Genomic DNA, 19,600 nt, shown 5'->3' on the forward strand with positions numbered 1-19,600 from the left:
GGAGGGAAATATCCCTTTAGGAAACCCATTGGCGATATGACTGGAGGCCCTTAGGCCAAGCTGATATTCAACATAAACTCCACCGAGTCAGAGAAATACACCAGGGATTAAGTTTGGCCCCAATAGCAAAACCACAGGCAAGTGAGACTGATTCCCAGAATCAAGTTGACCTGAAAAATGTAGTTAGGTTTTGCCCTTAAAGGAATAATTTCTTAATAACAACAGATAAAATGAAATGCTTGTCAGAATTATTACAAGCATATGGGGATGAGATGATCAACACTGCATGAATTATTTCCTTCAGCAGCTGTATTTCTGGTTCATTCTTTCACTGCTCTTTAATCCTGAGCTTTTGACCTTCACGCTGCTCTTCTAGATTTACTACCTGCCCTATTCGTTTTTGGCTTGTTAGACCCACAGACTGTGTGGTTTTGGTGTTAATCCCAGGTTGCCACTGACTTTCTGTGGGAATTTCATGGCTGACTTTTTTTTTTCCTCAGTATTATCCAACTCCATCTCTAATAGTACGTCAAGAAATGAACTAATTGCCAGGCAATGTTAAGGGTAAAATACCTCATTTTATCTTTCTGGATTGAGCCCTTGGTCTTCAACTTAATGCCTTGCAACCATTACCAAGCAAGGATGGTGGTTAGCATAAGGAAAAAAACTATCTCAGAAGCAGTTCCTGCATATGGGACTTGCTTCCTGAGAGAGGAGAATGAATGACCACAGAATAAATCTCTTTCAAAACTCTGTCCAGTGCTCATTTGTTGTGTTTAACTTGTTCTCAGCAAGTCCTAAACAAACACTTGCAAACAAAGAGTGGAAAACCAACTACAGTTGTTCAAAAAAACCAAATCAAAACGAAACACAGAGCGATTTGCCAGCATGCTAAAAAGATCATCACCAATGAACATCTGTGAAATAATCAGTTTAATTCATTTACAGCATTGAAAAACCAATAAAAGAGAAAGGATTGAGGGGTTTTTGAGATGTTTATCAGTTCGAAGAAGTTAACAAGAACTCACAGGCTTTTCCCTTGCTTTCTCACCCTCTTGTACCTTCCAAGAAGCAACCAAGAAGCCTTTTTAAAGTGTATTTTTCTTATTCAGCTTTGTAGTTTTCAGTCCCAAAATCCATGGCTGCAAGGGAGGGCTGGAGACTCCCTCCTGAGCTCCAGCACTTTAGGATCTCTGACTATCACTCCCTCACCTCTGTGTTTAACTCGTGTTTGGCAAAGCACAGCTTGATCTCAATCAGACCTCCTAGGAGGGCAGCCAGGTTGGATTTGATGACATCAAGAAATGTGGATCCAATCCTGCCTCTGGAGTTCGTCCCAAAGTGTAAGTGTCTTCACTGATACAATGCATGCTACTTTCTTACTTGAACTTTCTGGGCTGTAGTGTTCTTGTCCAGGCCTTACCTGCAGTTGAAGTCTCTTTTCCTACCACAATTTTGTCCTGACAGTGCTTACACAGTGTAATGACACCACATCTCATTTTCTGGATGAATTTAGCACACTGAAGTCTTCAAGTCTCTTAACTCTTCTTCTTTAGATGCAGACATTAGCAAAGGGCAAATTATTTTTCTGTTCAAGATCCTCTGTAGAACCAGAACTGGTCCACACTTGAGTCTGCATCTCCTATCTTCACCCTTTTCCCTCTGCAATGTCACACACAGGTTGGGCTGCATGTCCACCTTGTCCCCAGCATCCTCTCCTGACTTCCTTGGCTTTCCAAGGTAGGTGTGGTAGGTATTCTCCTTCCATACAGGCAGCTGCATCCCTTTCTCCTTGGCACAGGGCTCTGGCTGCCTAAACACACACGTGCTCTGCCTGTCAGTGGTCCACATCTCTCTACATCAGCCACCTCCTCACCTGCCTCATGTCAACTGCAGGTTTGGACAGCAGTCATTGGGCATCACCTTTCATATGCTGGGTATAAGCACTGAGAAATAGTGATCTCCTGTCACTCCCTGAGGGTCTCCTCTGGGAATATGTCTTCTCAGGTACTCCTCATTTTTATCTCACTGCTCTCTAAGCCATGCAGAGCTCCTGCTATTCGTATCAGGCTATTAACATTTGTAAGAGAATCTGCTAAGTCAGCCACCTCGCCAAAATATCCCATTCAAAGTCAATTTTCCCAACAAAAGTTTTAACCTCTCCAAAGAACATAATAGGATCTGTCTGAAAGGCCTGGTTTTCATTTTATAAAGGCTGAATAACAGTTGCAGCTTTTTACTCCACTCAGTTCAGCTCCCCAACACCTTTTCCATCATGTTGTCCACAACTGGTTTCATCCTATTGTGTGGTGCAGTTTTGCTTTAAACCTTGTCATGCCCTCGTGGTTTTGAAGATGTTGTGCCATGCTGGGAGATGTACATGATGGGGTGCCCAGTGCCTTTAGGAGATAAAAGTCTCAGTAGAGTCTCTGCTCTCCAATTAAATGCCCTAAGTGTGCCAGGTATTGGTCTGAAACTGGTGGAAGTGCTCTGGTATGATGCAGCTACAGTTTACATGCAGAAGTGGGGGATTCAGTGCTAGGAATAGCATGGGAATTTTTCTTTTTCCTTTTTTCAACCACTTTTACCCCTCATTAAGTGCTTTCAGACCTAGCCTCAGGCTTGATTTATTTTTGAAAGGACATTTTTAGCCACTGTGTCTTGAAGGAAAAAAAAGTCTCCAGAGATTATTTTTAAAGAAGAAACCACACACATGCACACTCTGTCACAGTTTCTTTGCTTCTTGATATCCCACAAGGTCTTCTCCACTGTGATATAGGGCTATTGTTCCACTCCTCTCACCTGCAGCTCTGTAACAATATCAAGGTGGCAGCCCTTCTGCTTTCTAGGCTGGAAAGATTATTGCTTTATTACAAAGAACAATAATCTCACAAAATTACCAGTGTCAGGAGTAGCCTACTCCAGAGTAACACACCTGAGCCTCTAAGTTGTTGCACAGTTTGGTTAAGAAACTTTTTGTGTTCAGCAGTGGGTGTAACAGAGGCTGGAGAAATATGTCTTAAGCAGGTATCTGTCACTGTTCAAAGCCAGGCTTTTTTCCTGGCTCTGATTTGGTTCTTGCTGCTCTTAATTTTCCTTTCCAGCTGTCTAGATAATGCAAGACTTTGAACTAGCAGCCTCTCCTCTTAAATCTGTAAGCATTTACTAAGCAGTATTTAGTTAAAGGACCAGACAGAGATAGAGACTAAAGACGGTGGGATATGGAGGGTTTGTGGTTACAGCACAAGGCTCTGAATCAGGAAATTGTCAGAATCAACTTCAAGAGATCGGTCCAAGCCACAAAGCTCAATTCTGCATCTGCTCCTGCACCAAGCTCCAACTGCCCTGGAGTTTAGTCTGTGCCTGTTGCGTGGAGATCACTTCTGCTTTCCTTGGATATACAAAAAGCATATTATTATTAAAGGCACACTCAGTAAGTGTGCCAGATTAGAAAGAGGGTCCAATTCAGGATTAACTCATCAAATAGCTTTCCAGCAGTGAGGAGTTTGGACCCCATGGACATCACCTGGCTTGCAGGTGTTATGAGAACTCTCAGCTCATCCCAAGCTGTGCAGTGCACACACAGCCATAGCTTTTCCCCAAGCAGAGATGCAGTGGCCACAAAGCCCATGGCATCCCTCTTCTCTGAGCTATCCGTCTGCATCAAGCCAGAACGGTGAGGAACAATAACAAATTCCCTCCCTGCTGAACAGCACCACAAAAGATGTGCAGTATCTGATTCCCAGATGGCAATGTTAAAAACAGAAGGCAACATGTCTGGGAAAGTACCCGAGGCATACCTGAACAATAGAAATAATAGAGATGTAAGAAGAAGATAGGTCCTTTCTTTTTTTCTGATATATGCATGCCTATGATCACTTAAAAAAACAAACAAACAGCAGGGTTTTTTTTTTCTTTTTCAACAGGAAACAGTCTGCCTGAATAGACACACGGAGAGCTAGAGTGAAGTAGCTGAAATAGGTGAATGGTTGGTAGCACAGTGTGCCAGTCTTGTCTGCTCCTGGTATCTGGTGTTGGGTGTCATGTAGGCACATAAATCCTTCAATCCCTTAAGATTTATTTGGGCATCAATAAACTGAGTGCATATCTACCCTTCCAGAAACGTGAAGGATTATTCATTCTTAAGGACCAGGGTCCCTTATAGTCTGCTCAGGAACATAAGCCTTGGCATGGGTTTCTATGCATAGTTTTTATTTTAGTCCCTCCCAGGACAAGTTCTAAAAAGTTAATGTGAGGAAGATGTGGCTGCCTTGTCTCGCACATTCCAGGAGCTAAACACCCTGAAGAAACCAAAGGCAGTGGATGTTTTGTGAGATACTCACCAGTCAGTGAGATGGAGATACCACCCCACGAGCAGCAGGCAGCTTCATGCAGACACACCGCTTCTGTCTCTCCCCTCCGCCCCGCCTGCATTTGTTCCTCCTTTGCCTGATGGCACATCTCCCCCACACAATGGCATGTACAATCTAATCTCTACTGAAAGCTCTGCAGGGCAGGAACTCACACATTCAGATCCAAATAGGCTGCTCATGCCTTTTTAATTTCACTGGATCAGAATAACAACGGCAAGGAAATAAAGTAACAGCCAATGAATCGAATCAGTGCGGTGAAACAGGTCCCTTCCCTATTTTACAAGTTACATCCACACCGCCCTGATGGTTGCAGGAAATCTAGCTACACCTGGAAAATTGTCTTCAATTAAACAGCCCAGAAGGCTCTTGGCCACTGTAGTGGACATCACCTGGCAATGTCCACTATGATGATGTCCACTATGATGATGTCCACCATGGTGATGTCCACTCTTACTAAAGCCACGTGAGCCTGGCAATCTGTGTGAAGCATCCCAGGGCTCAGAGGTGGCTGGAGAGCCTCTCTGCACCAGCTAAGGGTCTGGGAAGAGCCTGGGGTTAGTGCACTCCCACGCACATCTGCACCCCGGTCTGGCACCCTGCTGATCTCGGAGCCATCAATCCTGCTGCCATCTGGATGACAGGTCTTGCACAAGATCAGTGCCATTACTTAAGGCTGTGGCTGTTTACAACTTCCCGCCCAGCGCACACCCGCCATGTGTTAATCAGGATGGTTCATAGTCAGTCCTGGAGTAAACAAATGCAACTTCACCAGAAAACATGGGTGCCACACCTCTTTACTCCAGGTGTGCATTTTGGCCCACTATCTGTTTCTCCATAGCGATTAGCGACTGGTATTTAAGACAATTTCTTAACAGGAGTTGGGATCGGTGGTTTATCTCCTCATTAAGTTGGTAATATCATTAATTAAGGCTATGTCAACGGACATGATGCCACAGCAGATGGGTGTTATCAGTGGCAACAGCCTTCCAGGGTTTGGGTTTACGCTGTGCCTACCGCGATGCACCGTTGGCACCCTGCCCAAGGTGGGGACCTGCCCTTTGCCCACACTGCCTTTGAGAGCCCGCCCCACAACAAATGCATTTTGAGGCAGGCTCCAGAAATCCCCTCAAAAGTCCCCAGCCTCCCACCGATCTCCATTCCCCAGCTGACAAGCTATCTCAGAGCAGGGAGCAAACACGGAGTTTTGGCAGGACGGGGCAGGGGCACACAGGCTGTATCCATGACCCTGCTCAGCCCAGGAGCAGCAGTTCCTGTGGTGTGTGTTTGGTCCCACCTAATGCAGCTGGCTGCATTTTCAACTGAGAAAATGAGCATGTTACTGAGCGATATGGTGGACGCTGTGCTGTGTTGTTAGCAGCAGGCCAGGACACTTAGAGCAAACAGGCTGTTGAGGCTGGAAAGAACTGAGTGATCACAATGCCCTCTCTGGATTTAAGCCATACACACCATGAGATCCATGAACCTATGAATTTTGAAACTTGGGAAGTGAAAAGTGCATTTAGCCTGTCCCATTCACATGATGCACCTCAATATAGTAAAAAAGCATGAAGACCTTTAAAAACCCTTTCTTTTTTCTCCCCTTTTACTCCAGGAGACATATAGTTAAGTCTAACACAGCCTTGGGCCAAGTCCTGCCCTGGTTCTGTGCAGAAGTCCCAATATATCCCAAGGACTCAGAGCACTTTAAATACACGTCAACAGTGGCATGTGCTGGCCAGAAGATATTTTACAAAGCGGTCCTTCAAATGAATGTAGTTTTAGTTGTTTTCCTCGGTTGTTTGAGGTCACTGTTCCCCCGCCCTTATTAATAAAGATGTGATTAATGACTTTTGGCAAAGCTGCTGCCTGAAAGAGCCAATGCTTTAGGAAAAGCAAAACCAGTTTTCAGGTATTTTCTGTAAGGTTCATCCCAGAAACAGACAAATACATTTCAAAGCATTTACAAAACACACTGACGCCTCCTTCACCCCGTCTCCACCCCCCTGCAGACACATCACCATTCATAATCGGCATGATTCTCTTCCATCTACCTGGAAGAAAGCTCTCACTGTGCCCTCAGCTGGAAAGGTTCCCCCTCGGCACAGCCAGGGCATGGGTCCCAGCCAGTGCAGTTATCACAGGGCTTCCTGCAGTGGTGCAGTAATGGCTTTGGGATTGCTGTACTGAGCAGTACCCAAAAGTCCTGAGTGAAGCCCCCAAGTCCCTCCTGAAATAAATCACAGCTGTAGGAGTAAAGAAATAATAAAAAAAACCCTAGAATTGAAGGTTTGTTTTTTTTCTCTGAGAGGGCTGGGCTCATGTTTTGAAGCCTGTTTCTGCAAGTAGGGAGCTTTAGAAATACTAGTGGTTAAAACCAAGATGGCAAAAAGTGAGACTTTCACAGCTGGACCCAGGGTGCTGCAGCAGGGATTTGGGGAAAAGCACCAAAATTCAGGGTGTTTATGAAAAGGGCCAAACTTAGCAACCTAAACTGTGCTGCCTCTGTCAAGGACTATTTCTCCTAGGCAGGCCCTGTCTCTCACAAGGATTTGATGTGGCTTAGCTATCCCAGTCAGGTGGTTTAAATCTTCACATTGGTGGGGTTTAATCTGCAGCATGGGGGCTTGTGCTGCTTTTGAGGGGGCCACATAGGATTTCTGAAAAAGAGTAACTCCTGCCTGGGATGGGGATAAGGACACTGATGCAAATGCAATAGGCCAGAAATGATGCCTGAATGATACCCCTAATGCATGGGGTATCAAATCTGTGCTGTGGACTAGCACCACAAGAATTAGGACCAAATCAGAGGTGTTAGTGTCTTGTACCAGGAGGGTACAAGACCCTATCATCTCCTCCATGCTGACCTTTGTCCTGCTGGACCTGAGCTTTGAGGATGAAGCTGATCTGCTCCAGGTAAGCATGGCTTGGGCCAGGGATTGCTCTCAGCCCTCATGGCAGGTGGAAGCAGACCTGGAGGTGGCTCTGATATACCTCACTCTGCTTCGAGGGGCTTTGCAAGGAGACAGTTGTGCAGCTTTGCATGGGGTGCCACGGAATGTGCTGTACCTGCAGCATGCAGTGCTTGGTAGGACTGGTGTTTTTCCAGCTGCAGGAAGCTGTACTGGGGAGATCCAGTTTGGATGAGCCACTGACAGTTTATAATCCAGTGGAAAATAAGGAGTGAGAGCTCCACAAGGAGTTTTTCCCCAAAGCTGAAGCCAAGCCTTTAAATTAGGAGGACACTCAGGCTAAAGGCTTATACAGAAATTCCTGTTGCTGTGACTCTCCTGCAGGCACCGAGGTGACTTAAAGTGCTGCTAAACTCCAGACAAGCAGGAGATGTGTCTGGGAGTGCTGGCCACGGGATTTCTGAACTGGCCCAGTCCAAGCAGACGGTGAACTGGCAGCACTAACAATAAGATCCCAATCCATACACTGAAGCTTCCCCAAAATTGCTGTGGGTGGCTCTAATTATAACCTGTATCCTACCGCCTCCCCTTTCTGTGAGTAGGAAGGAGCCAAGCTTCCTTGTTACTCTAGCTGCCTGCCCGTTACCAGGTCGAGATTGCTGGTGGGATAAGGACCTTCCATTTGTTTGTAGCACTGATGTCCTACTTGGCAACACGTGCCTCATTCCTCCAACCCTACAAAGGGAAGAGCCCCGAGCAAAGCAGGTTTGCAGCTGGCTTAGCAACACGGCTGCTCTGCATTCCTGTAAATTTCCAGGTTCAAGTACAATTTTTTCTCTTTGTTGCCAAGCCAAGTGGACACCTAGCTCCCCTCATACCACAGCTGAACCTTTGGAAAGGGTGATGGGATCTGAGAGGACTGTCTCTGGAAGCAGGCAGCAGCCTGCAGGGAGGCAAAGTGGCTCAGCAGTGCACATGAGGGTGACCAAGAGCTGCATCATTTGCCCACCTTCAGACTTCCAAAGCAAAAGGAAAGCTTGCTCTTGAGGTTTGAGGTAAAGAGGTAAGTACAGGTATAGATCTAAGTCCCCAGGGCTAGTCTGATTTATTTGGCAGTCCTGACAGTCAATACTTTCAATCTTGGATGTGATGACTTTTCTTTTCAGAACGTGGCTCATTCTCGGATTCCCATTACTTTATTCCATGTGGAGTTGGTGTTTCTTCATTGTTTTCCCCTGTGCATGATTGACATGAGCAGGAAGGAAATGTGGAAACTATAGAAACTATTCTCTGTGCTGAGAGAAGGTGCCTCATATTATTCTGAACCTGACCCCTTTGTTTGGTGCTGCATCCACAGGCACGTTCTCTGCCTCCCTCTGGATGGACCAGGGCATCCTCACCCACATTCAGGCAATGGTCACCAGGCAAGCATAAACAGCTGACCCCATTCCCACTGGAATCTGTGGGAGTTTCACCCCTGATTTGATTATGGGAGGAAATCAGGCCCCTACTTATAGCATATAAATAGAGGATTTGATTTGAAGCAGATGGATATCAAGTTGTTCTGAATTTTTGTGATTTCATTAGCGAGGTGATTTGTGTTACAAGGAAAACTTGTTCTGAAGCTGTCATTATTTACCTGAAATGCATCTGTGCTTTGAAGTAGGCTCTGGAAACACAAACAGAATGAAATTGCCCATAAAGCAGAGGTGGAGTGCCTTTTTCCAAGGTTTGAGACTGTTGGGTTCCCTCTACACTGGAATGCAAAATTAATGCCCTAAATTTAAACACTCACTAGGTTTCTTTTTTTTCTTTTTTTCTTTTTTTTGCATTCGTGACTTGAGAATGAATTCAGTCGTAAAACGAATTGCAACTGACACATTTGGCATGCAAAACAACCATTGTTTTTGCCAGGGGGTTTCACGTGCACGTTTGTGTGTGTGTTTGTCTGTAAAACAGCTCATGAGCCTCCATGGAAGACTTGCATGGTGGAAACGTTGACTTGGGCTGCCCAGAAGTTAGCAACCACTTGTGGTCCTCAGTCCCCTTGTGGATCATCCATGTCCTGCTCAGAAGGATTAACTCAGCTATATCCAGTTTCCAAAGATTTAACATCGTGCAAGATCACTGCAACCCCAAACCATTAAATAATATAATTGAACAACTGGATTTTTTGGCTGGTAACTAGTGTGAGCTCAAACACAGCGTGCAGCTTTGTGTGTGCACCTTGTTTTGCTGCGCTGCTTTCTTCCCAAATGAATGGTGTGATAAAAGTGGCAGCAGCGGCAGCTTGATGCAGGGAGCCTAAAAAAAGGTGTTTGTTTCCATTGCAATGCTTAGCCCATTGTTCCTGCTCCTCGTCCTGTTGACTGGCTGCTCAGGAAGGCTGTGTTCCCACCAGCCAGGAGCTCCTGCCTGCTCCCCAGAGCTCAGCCACCACGTTCCTAAAGTCACACTTTTTATTGCCAGTGTCCCCTTCTCTCTCTTTGTTGAAAGAGGCGGGTATTTTACTTCCCTCACTAGGATGTGGTGGGTACTTTTAAAACCTTTGAAAGCTGCTTCCAATTCCTCGTGAAACTCATGCTGGTGTAACTGGCTGGAGATACAGGGATGTTGGCTTGAGAGCTCTCATGAATCTGGCTTTCCTCCTACATCTTCAGGCCATGGGAGGGTTAACCAAAATTTCCTTGTGTGCTGTGCTTGAATGAAAATGCCAGTGAGCTCTGGCATGATATTATTTATATCTGAATCATTTCAGTCAGTCTTGGGATGAATGAGATCTCACCAAGATGGAGATTTGGTTTCCACTTCACTGTTCTTCCATGGTGTTGCTCTTTTTCCCAGAGAAGGGACGCACAGGAGCGAACCCCTCAGGGCCCTGGGTGCTGCCAGCACTGCAGGCAGGGTCCTTACCTCCCTCTCCTGCCTCCTGCAGCTGGGGAACATGAGCTGGTATTGAAGGGCAAGAGCTGCAAGTCCCCATGCTCACCTTCTGTGCTGTGGCTTCCTGAGAGCAAGCTTTGAATTTCACAGCCCACTTTTGCTTGGCTTTTTTGTTGGTGGTGGCTTTTTGTTGGTTTTGATTTTTTTTTTTTTAATTTGTCCACCAGACCTGGAACTGAAACCATCAATTCATTTCACTGAAAATCTCATTCTCAACTCCAGTCATCAACAGCTACCTCAGCTAGCACCAGGGTTCTACCCACTGCATCAGCTGTCCCAGCTCCTGTGGAAAAGAAGATTCATGTGTTGTGATATGAGAGAGTGTTTTTTTATTAAGAAAGCAATGTGAAGAGCTTCCCTAGACACTCATCACATGTCTTTGTGTCCTTCTTGGACACACAATAATTAACCCTGTTGTGATCTGCTGAGGGGGAGCAGGGGAGGAGTGAGAGTGGGAAACAAGGGGAAGGTCTAGCTGAACAGGAGATTTCCCATCCTGAGCCACAGCACCTGAATTACTCCTGTAATCTGCAGCTGTGTAAGTTTGAGATCTATTTCCCACATCACGGGTCCATGCTATTATCATTGCCATCACCCCGTGTCACACTGGCTGTGTTGAGAGGATTGAACAAGAATGGGGATCACAGCATGATGGCAGTGGGAAGGAGTTCTGCTGTGTGTTGGTCTTGCTGTGCCATGTCAAACAGAGACAGGGCTGCCCTGAGCTCCAGAAACCCAAATTCTCAGTATCTGTTCTCATATCTTTCAGAACTGAACCAAAGTTCACTGAGATCAATGGAGTTTTCAATCAATGGAGTGGTGGCCATGAGTTTTGCATTCAGCTTCCTCAGATGAAAGTGCAAGGGACATGCAGGAAATTATCCACTAGGAAATCTGTTTCAGTCATTCCCTTTTATGACAGATGCTTTGGAAATGATTATGTGCTGTGTAAAGAAATATGGCCTTCTGAATTTATTCAGGCTAATTCTGAGTGAACCCAAAGCTGTTTTATACTGTTCAGGCTGTGTAAAGAGTTTTAATGCACACAGAAATTAATTTACAACCCATTTAAATCACCTCTGCTCTGTCAGAACCTTAGAAAGCAGAAAAGCCTGTATTTTCATACTTGTATGTTGGTCAAGAGTGTGTTTTTCTTTACCTAGTGCAGTTAGGGTGATGGAGTGGGCATTAGAGTGATAGGCAGGCAGAGTAATTCCCTGGGGTGGATGTGGTGCTGGCTTTGTTCAAGTCTAATTTATCTCGCTTCTCGTAAAGGAATAAGCCCCACACATACAAACAGTTCTACAGAGTTACAGTTCCAAGCACAGCAGGGAAGTTTCCCTTTTTCCCACATGCTGCACAGGATTACCATAAACCCTAAGGTCCAAATCCAGAAGGATCTCCTTGCTCCATACTGTGGGATGAGTTCAAAAGAAAGCAGTGGGACAGATGATTGATCTTTTGACAAAAACCTCATTTGTGATGGCCTTGACAAACTTCTCTTATCTTCTGTGTGCTGGGATTTCGTGTTATTTGCCACACACCTTGAAAGGTCTCCAACTGACATCAGTGGGCTAAAGTTTACCTTAAGCTGCCTGAGAGAGTCTTTGTACAAAGAGTTTTCTCATCCCCACCACCAACTCAACACTGGGCTCAGGCAACTTCCAGCAAGGGCAATAAAACCAGGTGTATCAGCCAGGACTAAGTAAGGCTGGGTGCAAAGCAAAGGGAGATCACAGTTTATTTTGTTCTAACAGAAGAAGGACTTTGTTTCATCTTCCCATTGCCCTCACAGTTTCATCGCCAACCTGGCTGTTTTGGGACAACCCCCTGAATCCATCTGAATCTCAGGAAGGGCAGTTAAAATGTTACTTTTTTTCCCCACTGCAGCATCTCCAGGCTTAGGACAGCACCGATCCCATTGCTGCCAAAAGGCCTCTGTGTTACTGGCACATGGACTGGTCACCAAAATCAACCTCCCTGTGTATCCTTAGACTGAACATGCATTAATGGCTGGCTTCTGCCAGGAGACATCTGGCACACTGTTCAAGTTGGGTGCCTGCCCCGGTTCCCAGTCAAGACAGAGATATTCACCATGTGAACCACGCTGCTACTCAGTCAAAACAACTCAAAATAAAAGCGCCGTCGACTAACAGTGAAAGGAATTTTTTTGGTATAGTTTACTTGGCAAATAATCCTGCACTTTCAGATACATTTCAGGAAATCATGACCTATTTTTGGATGACTAATCATGTCCGCGTGTGACAAAATTCCTCTAATAAATCAGTTGTGGTGAATGATTTAATTGTTGTTGTTATTATTTTTATTATTGTTATTACCTGCTCTCTCCACCTTAAATGTCCTGAGACAAGATGAAAGTACTGAAACTTCTAATGCCTCCCTGCTGAGTCGCTATTGTAGGAGTGAAAAAGAGCGGAATGGATCAGCTTTTAGTAAAACCCATGGTTTATGTAAAGCATCTGATTCAAAACCTATTTTCTATGTAGCCTTTTCTTGTGGACTGAAATAGTAGGTTGCATTCAAGCTAGACTTTGAGCTCAGTGAAAAGGAAACGCTGATGAAAATCACGACTCAAACACCCTTGCATCATATAATTCTGTTTGTTTTATTGTTGAGATACAACCTAGGCCCCGTTCCATGGCTGCAGAAGGAAACTCAGAGCAGGGCAGCAGGCCAGGCTCAGGTTTAGGCAGCAGCTGGACAGCAGTCAAACCCAAGGGGTGGAATTTGGACCAGATCAAAGTCCATGGGGACTTCACCATCAGCTTCCACAGGACCAGACTTCACCTTAATGACCACTCCAAGGGCAGCTCCGCAGAAAGGAATGTTTTTGTTCTTAAAATAGGCATCTCTTGCAGAGGTCAAGTTCTCCCAAGGACAGCCCCTCTTCCATCTTGGCATCTAGCCCAAGTGACAGAGAGCAGACATACAGGAGGTGCTAGGCAAAGTCCATGCCCCACTTTTCTGTATGTGGATGTTGGGGTTCCCTGCTCTCCAAGTACCCAGGCAGAATTCATGACGTCTTTCCTGGCTGCCTCAAAGGTTTGCGTATCATTTGCGTGACTTTTGGGTCTTGATATGTCTGCAGCAAATGCAGCTTCTGAGAAACATTTCAAACATTCCTGCCTGGGAGGCTTTTGGCTAACAGGTCATCATCACTTGGGAGAAATGAAGCTATGAGGCAAACCCTACGTGCAGTGAGTGTGCACACGTGCTTGTGCCCACAGAGATCTCTGCAGGAATCGCCGTCCCCCTCTCATCTCTATGATCTCTAAGTAGCTTTCCATTTTCAACATATGAAAATAAATATTTATAGCTCTTGGGGAGATGGTGACATAAACTCATCCTAAAATGCCTTGCAGCAGAAAAGAGACAAAGCTCTTTGTTTTGAGTGTTGAGCAAACCCCATGACTTGGTTCCTCACATGAGCAGTGCCACGGCACCGGAGTAGCTCAGTTCAAGGGAAGGCTGTCTCTGTGCTCTGCTGTGGAGCAGTGATGGTGAGGTGCTGCCTCTTAGGAGAAAGGACCCTGGCACTGAGCAGTTCCAGCAAAAGGATACCTCTCTAAGGAAGCTGCAGCCAACACTTGAGAATCTACACAATGGTCATAAAAGATGCTCAGCCCACAATGCCTGATGAAATATGGATCAGTGTAATTGTTTCTTAGGCTGCTGAAGTATATAAAAAAGGAACAGAGAGACTTGAAGTATTGTATTACCATTGCACCCTTCAGTGGCTACAGCTAACATCTTATTTTTATTTCCATGCTGACAGCACCAGGCAAGTTGATTTATTTTCTGTGCTGTATTAAATATCAGAGGAGATATGCACCTCCTAGAATCTGAGGCATGGGATACAGCAGATGAGCTAAATGCATGTTAACCAAAGCCTCCTCTTGATTCACTTTGACATACCTCAGTGTTTCCTAAGTGAAGCTCTTCAGAGCATCTGTGAGCAGATCCACCAAGGGTCTTTGCATGCAGCAACCGTGATTTGCTGTCATGGCTCAAATAATCCACAATTGCTCTGATCATTTTCTACTCTCCTTTCTTGAACGCCTTTATTGTACACTTAACATATATTGCCCCCAATCAAGAAATGTGTGTGATTAGCAGATTTAGATGGAAGATTTGTTTCATTATTATTTGCCTTCTGCCTCTGAAGCCCCGTGGAGGACATGTTTTCAAGCTTTCTCTTCAACCGCAAGATTTAGAACTTACTTTTCTTCCCCCCGTTTTTTAAAGAAAGCTGAGATTCTTATGCAATCTACCTACCTTCGGCATCTGGGACTTAAAACACAGGACCAAATATGGCTTGAAATGGAAACAATGAATGATCAGCTTTTCTCACATGAGTAGTCCCTTTGAAGGCTAAGTGTCTGTACTCAGGAGCAGTTACATGTATATTATGTATATACACATATTGCACAACCAGAACATGAACAAAATACAAAACCTAATTTACCCTAGAAATACAAACATTGTATAAACTTTTCATGACGTAGGTGGAGGAAATACCCTTTTTTCATGCATACTTCTAATCTTTTTTTTTCGTTTCCTTTGTAAAAACACCTCCTTTGATACAGAAGCCATGTAAGCGTTACAGTTAAGTCTTTCATTAAATGTTTCAGTAAGTATTAAGTAAGCTTAAGGCAATAACAGAAGTTTATGACTTTTTGAAAGAGCTTGTTTCTTTCCCTCCCACATTATGTTGGTTTTGTTTTTTTAAAAAAAACTCACAAAACCTGCATCTTGATCTGCTCCAGTCTGAAGGCTTCTATTTATAGTTTTTGGTTATGAATGTTTTTTCCTATGAAAAGGTCAGACCTCGCACATATACAATGGTGGAAAGCCCTGCTTATTAAAAAGCAGGCAGACGGATTTGTTAAAAAGAAGTAATTTCATAATGCAGCTGCTGTGAACGGAGGCTGCTTTAGCAGAAGCTTACTCATGCTACTTTATGAGAAAAACAGGTAAAGGAATTCTGTTTTGTGGTGGAGGAGTTTTTCCTTTCCAAGCCCCCATCCTCATTCACATGGTGTGTTCTTCGCCTCTCTGTACACACTTTGTCCTACACCCACGTGTACACACACACACACTCCCCCACATTCCCTTTACCCATTTTTCCCACCCCTGCTGCCCTGGAAAGGCTGGAGGAGGTAATGGTGCACCAGCTCAGTGTATCCTGCACAGACCAGTCACCCCTGGACTGCTACCCAGGGCTCAGCCACACTCGGCTTCTCCTGCCCAAAGCCAATGGGCAGTACCCTTGGCCAGCACGGGAAGCTGGGGTAGACTGGGAGGTGGGTCCTGCCCCTGGGGCTGGGGTCTGCAGGCCAGGACCACACCTGGCTGGGACAGTTCTTGCTAAGGGTGACCTGTGAAGAGTCAGTATTGACTGACAGATGTCCTTCACCAGTACCTGAAGGAGCTGCACTGCTCAGCACAGGGCATTGCTCTGGAGCGTGGGACTAGCCAGGGTTTCAGAGCAACAGCAACCTGCAACTTTCTGCATGATGGCAACCAACAGAAACTTCTCTCATTTGATAATGTGAAAGAAGGAGAGGTCTTGGCTGCTTTGTCCTGGCTCTGAGTGACTAGCTTTGATTAGCTGAACAAAAACCACTTCATCCCAAAAGCTTTTCTTTTCCTCCTTCCTCCCTGAAGCATCCTAAACACTCCACACACCTGCAGCACCCTGGAGTGATGGAAAGAGCACATGAAGCCTCACATCTCCTAAAACTCTATGTTATTAAGGAAAATCTCTCCTGTATTTTATGAAATCATATGCAAAATGCCCAACTCCTTTAAATTAAACTCTGAAAATAGACACTTCTCACCAATCCCTGGCTACTTTCACCCCCAAACTCTGACCAATCTCTTCTGCTTTGAAGGAGCATCCTGTGCAGGAGTGGATGGGGTCAGTGCTGAATGCACAAGGTGTCCTCCAGCCTCCAAAGGCACATCCTCATCAGGGTTTAATTTCCAGGAGAGCACTGCTGTATGTTCACTCTGAAGGGCTTTGTCTGCATCAGCTCCTGCTCTGCAGCATCTCCCAAGCAAGTTGTCCCCAGGGTTTTAAATTCAGGGATCCACCTGTGCAGGAAATAATTTGCCCTATTAGTGATTCCACCACTGCTGCTATCCATCATGTCACTCCTGTGAGGAAAAATGAGGATGGATTCACTGACATACCCTCTCTCTCTCCAGAGTGGGCTCAGCCCAGCACCTCTGGGCTTATTAATCAGCTTCTTCTTCTGCCATGGAATAATGCTCTGGGTGCCTCCTCCACAGTGACTTCCCACGGGGTGCCAGCCCAGCTCCTGTCTTGCTGGCTCCATGTGAAGTGACAGCAGTGGGAGAGTGGCCAGGGCTTTCCCCACAGGCACAACGTGTTCCAGGGAGGCAATAGTTCTGATTAGCCCCAGTCAGCACCACTGACCTCCCTCTGGATGGTGACATGGGTGGACAGGTCCATCCACCCCTCAGATCTGCTCCTGGATGTGTCTCTACAGATGACTTCTCATTCAGGGTTCAGATGCTCCCTGTGTATCTGCAAGCAGAGCTCAGAATTTCTGCTGGAATGCCATCTCACGTGAGCTTTCAGAAGCAGAGCCCAGCAATGCCAGCCAAGTTATTCATGGACAGATATGGCAGCTTCCACTTACCTGCAGCCCAATATGAATATCAGCACATTCCCACCTGCAGTTTTTCACCTGGTTTCACCAACAGGGTGAAAACATGAATATTCTGTAGCAACAAAACTCAAGGGATTTAGATCTTAGGTGGTGTGTGGATATTTTGCCCCAGGTAAATCTCATCCATTTTGAAATCTAATCCAGCCTCTTATGGGATCCCATATCAGTCATCAGCACAGCTGGAAGAATGGCACTGGAGACGGGCAGAAAATACACAAGTGGCTCTAGCCCAAGAGTCAGTGAGTTTGGAGTTTGGAAACATGAAATGAAACATTGGCCTTCATGACACACCATGTAGGTGTAGCGTTCATGCCTTTATCTGCAGTGAAATCAACAAAAATGTTTAGTAAGGCAAAAGTGGAAAAACAAGAAAAAAGAGTTTTTCCAGGTAACCTACCATGCCTTCTCTTAATTGTTTCAGATTCAACCCTGGCTTTAACTCCCCTCACACGTCCTGTCCCACTCCCAAGTCCCAGGCTTCTGCAGAACCATTAATTACTACTGCCTTTGCAAAAGAGAGCATCTAATTGCACCATGAGACTTAGTACATGTGCAAGAGGATACATCAAATTACAAACCAGTGCTCCTCCAAGCTGCAATGTCTGTATGTGCACAGGGTGCGAGTTACCCTGGCAAGAAAAGGCATGTCACAGATTTGTAAAGTACTCTGTGCATTAGTCAACGTGGTCATTAAAACAAATATTGCAGTTGTAGGGGCAGATGTTAAAATGCTTGTATCTTTCATGGTAACCACACCAATCCAAGGGGAAATCAGTTTGTGATCAATCTGTTGCTGGCTAAGGGTTGGATTGTCAAGATCTCCCCCTCTGTAACACCGCATAGGAGGCAGCTGTGCCTGGCCAGCAGGGTCCCAAACCTTCCCTTGCTCTGAGCATCCCTGGGACCTGATGGCCCTCAGCGTCATCCACATTCCCCAGACCTGGTATCCTCACACCTCAGAGGATTAAGAAGCCGTGACCCATTGAGGTGCTGGGGAAAAGCGCCCGGGTGTGTTGGAGAAAGGATTATGCTCCAGCAAGGCTGGGACAGGCCAGGAGGCGTGCGGTGCTGTACACCTGCCTGCCCACCTGTGAGCTTGCAAACCAAGGGAAAGTGAAATAGCTCTGCCCACACCACTGTCACTGCAGGGGGCTGGGTAGCGAGGAGGGCTTAGTAATACCGAGAGCAGAGAAGTCTGCATTAGTCAGATATTTTTAATGATCTCTCCCCACACAGGGCAGGAAGTGAAACTGAGGTCCCGGTCGGAGCCCTGAGCCGCGCTGCCCCCGGCAGGTCCCGCCGTGCCGGGGGGTGACACGTCGTGCTTTCAGTCAGCGTGCCTGGGGTGCTGTGGCCCGGGCTGACACCACCGCCCTGCCCACCCCGTGCCGCCCCTGCTGCCCTCGGCAAGGATGCCCAGTCAGCGTGCGACCAAGACTGGATTCCTGACCCGCTGTAGTATAATCTACGATGATCTCTTCCTGACCTTGTTCCCAGCCCAAATAGACCTGCAGGTCGTAGTGAAGCCCACAGTGACCACACGTCTCCAGGGACAGTGCGGACAAGCTGGTCCTTGGCAATTGCTCCTTTGAAATCTGCGGCAGCGCTGATTTTATTGCTGCCTGTCCCCCTGGTGTTCTGCTGCTGACTGAGCAGCAGGTGGTCAGCAGATTGGAGGGGCACCGCCTGAGCCCCTGCAAATGCAACCCTTTGTGAAGCAGAAGGCAGGTGCTGTGTGATGTTGCGCAGCAAGAGCACCGAGCAGCTCAAAGCAGACACTGAAAGGAAAGGAGGATGGAAAGCAGGAAAGTGTTGCTGCCTGCCAAAGCTCCCAGGTGGAAGAGCAGTCCCAGTGCTTGAGCTTTTACCAGCAGAGCTGCAGATCAGCAGTTTTGTTGAGGAAAAAAAACTCTGGGACAAAGTGGTCCAGCCCTGTTCTGTGATTTAGCTTCAGTTGCTGAGGGTGGGCATCTCAAAAGTGGCATAAAGAGGTGATTATTTGGTTGCCTCAGATTCCCAGGAAGATCCTTGAAAAGTGAAATCACTTGACTGTAAATGGGCTGAGGAGGACATTACATTGCAGGCTCTTCTCCAGATGTTTCCTGATATCTGTTCCCATGGTAATTGAAGGAAGGGAATGTCTTAATCTCCTACCCCTGTGCTGGACCCTCAGGCAGGTGTTCCAGCCTCCCAGGTGAGACCCTGCAGGGTCACTGCCCCATTGGCTTCAGGAAGCCACAGCAAATTGTTCAGTGCTGCTGTGCCTGGGTGGCTTTGGGTGGTCAGAGCACATTTCTGCTGTGCACAAAGAGCCAGGCAGAAGAGATGGCTGGGAAGCAAATTGGGACCTCGGGTCCATTCCCTTTAACAAGGACAGCTCAAGGGAAGTGACCGAACAGCGGCACGGTCCTCCCCTCGTGTTAGCCTCATCTGCAGGGCTCGGGCAAAGGTCTTTTTATTACTGTTCTCTGCTCCAATTAAAACATCCTACAGATTGTGCTTGGCAGGCTCTCAACGGCATCCAGAACTAAAGCCTGTTAACAGGATACAATCAGCGAGGTTCAGGGCTTGAAGTAAGCCAGAGGGGTAGGGAGTGTTTGCCAACTGCAGAGTGCCAAGTCCTATGGTCTGCCCATTTTAATTCTGGCTGTTAATT

Source organism: Sylvia atricapilla, chromosome 10, assembly GCF_009819655.1.
Source record: "Sylvia atricapilla isolate bSylAtr1 chromosome 10, bSylAtr1.pri, whole genome shotgun sequence".
In the NCBI taxonomy this organism is placed as follows: Eukaryota; Metazoa; Chordata; class Aves; order Passeriformes; family Sylviidae; genus Sylvia; species Sylvia atricapilla.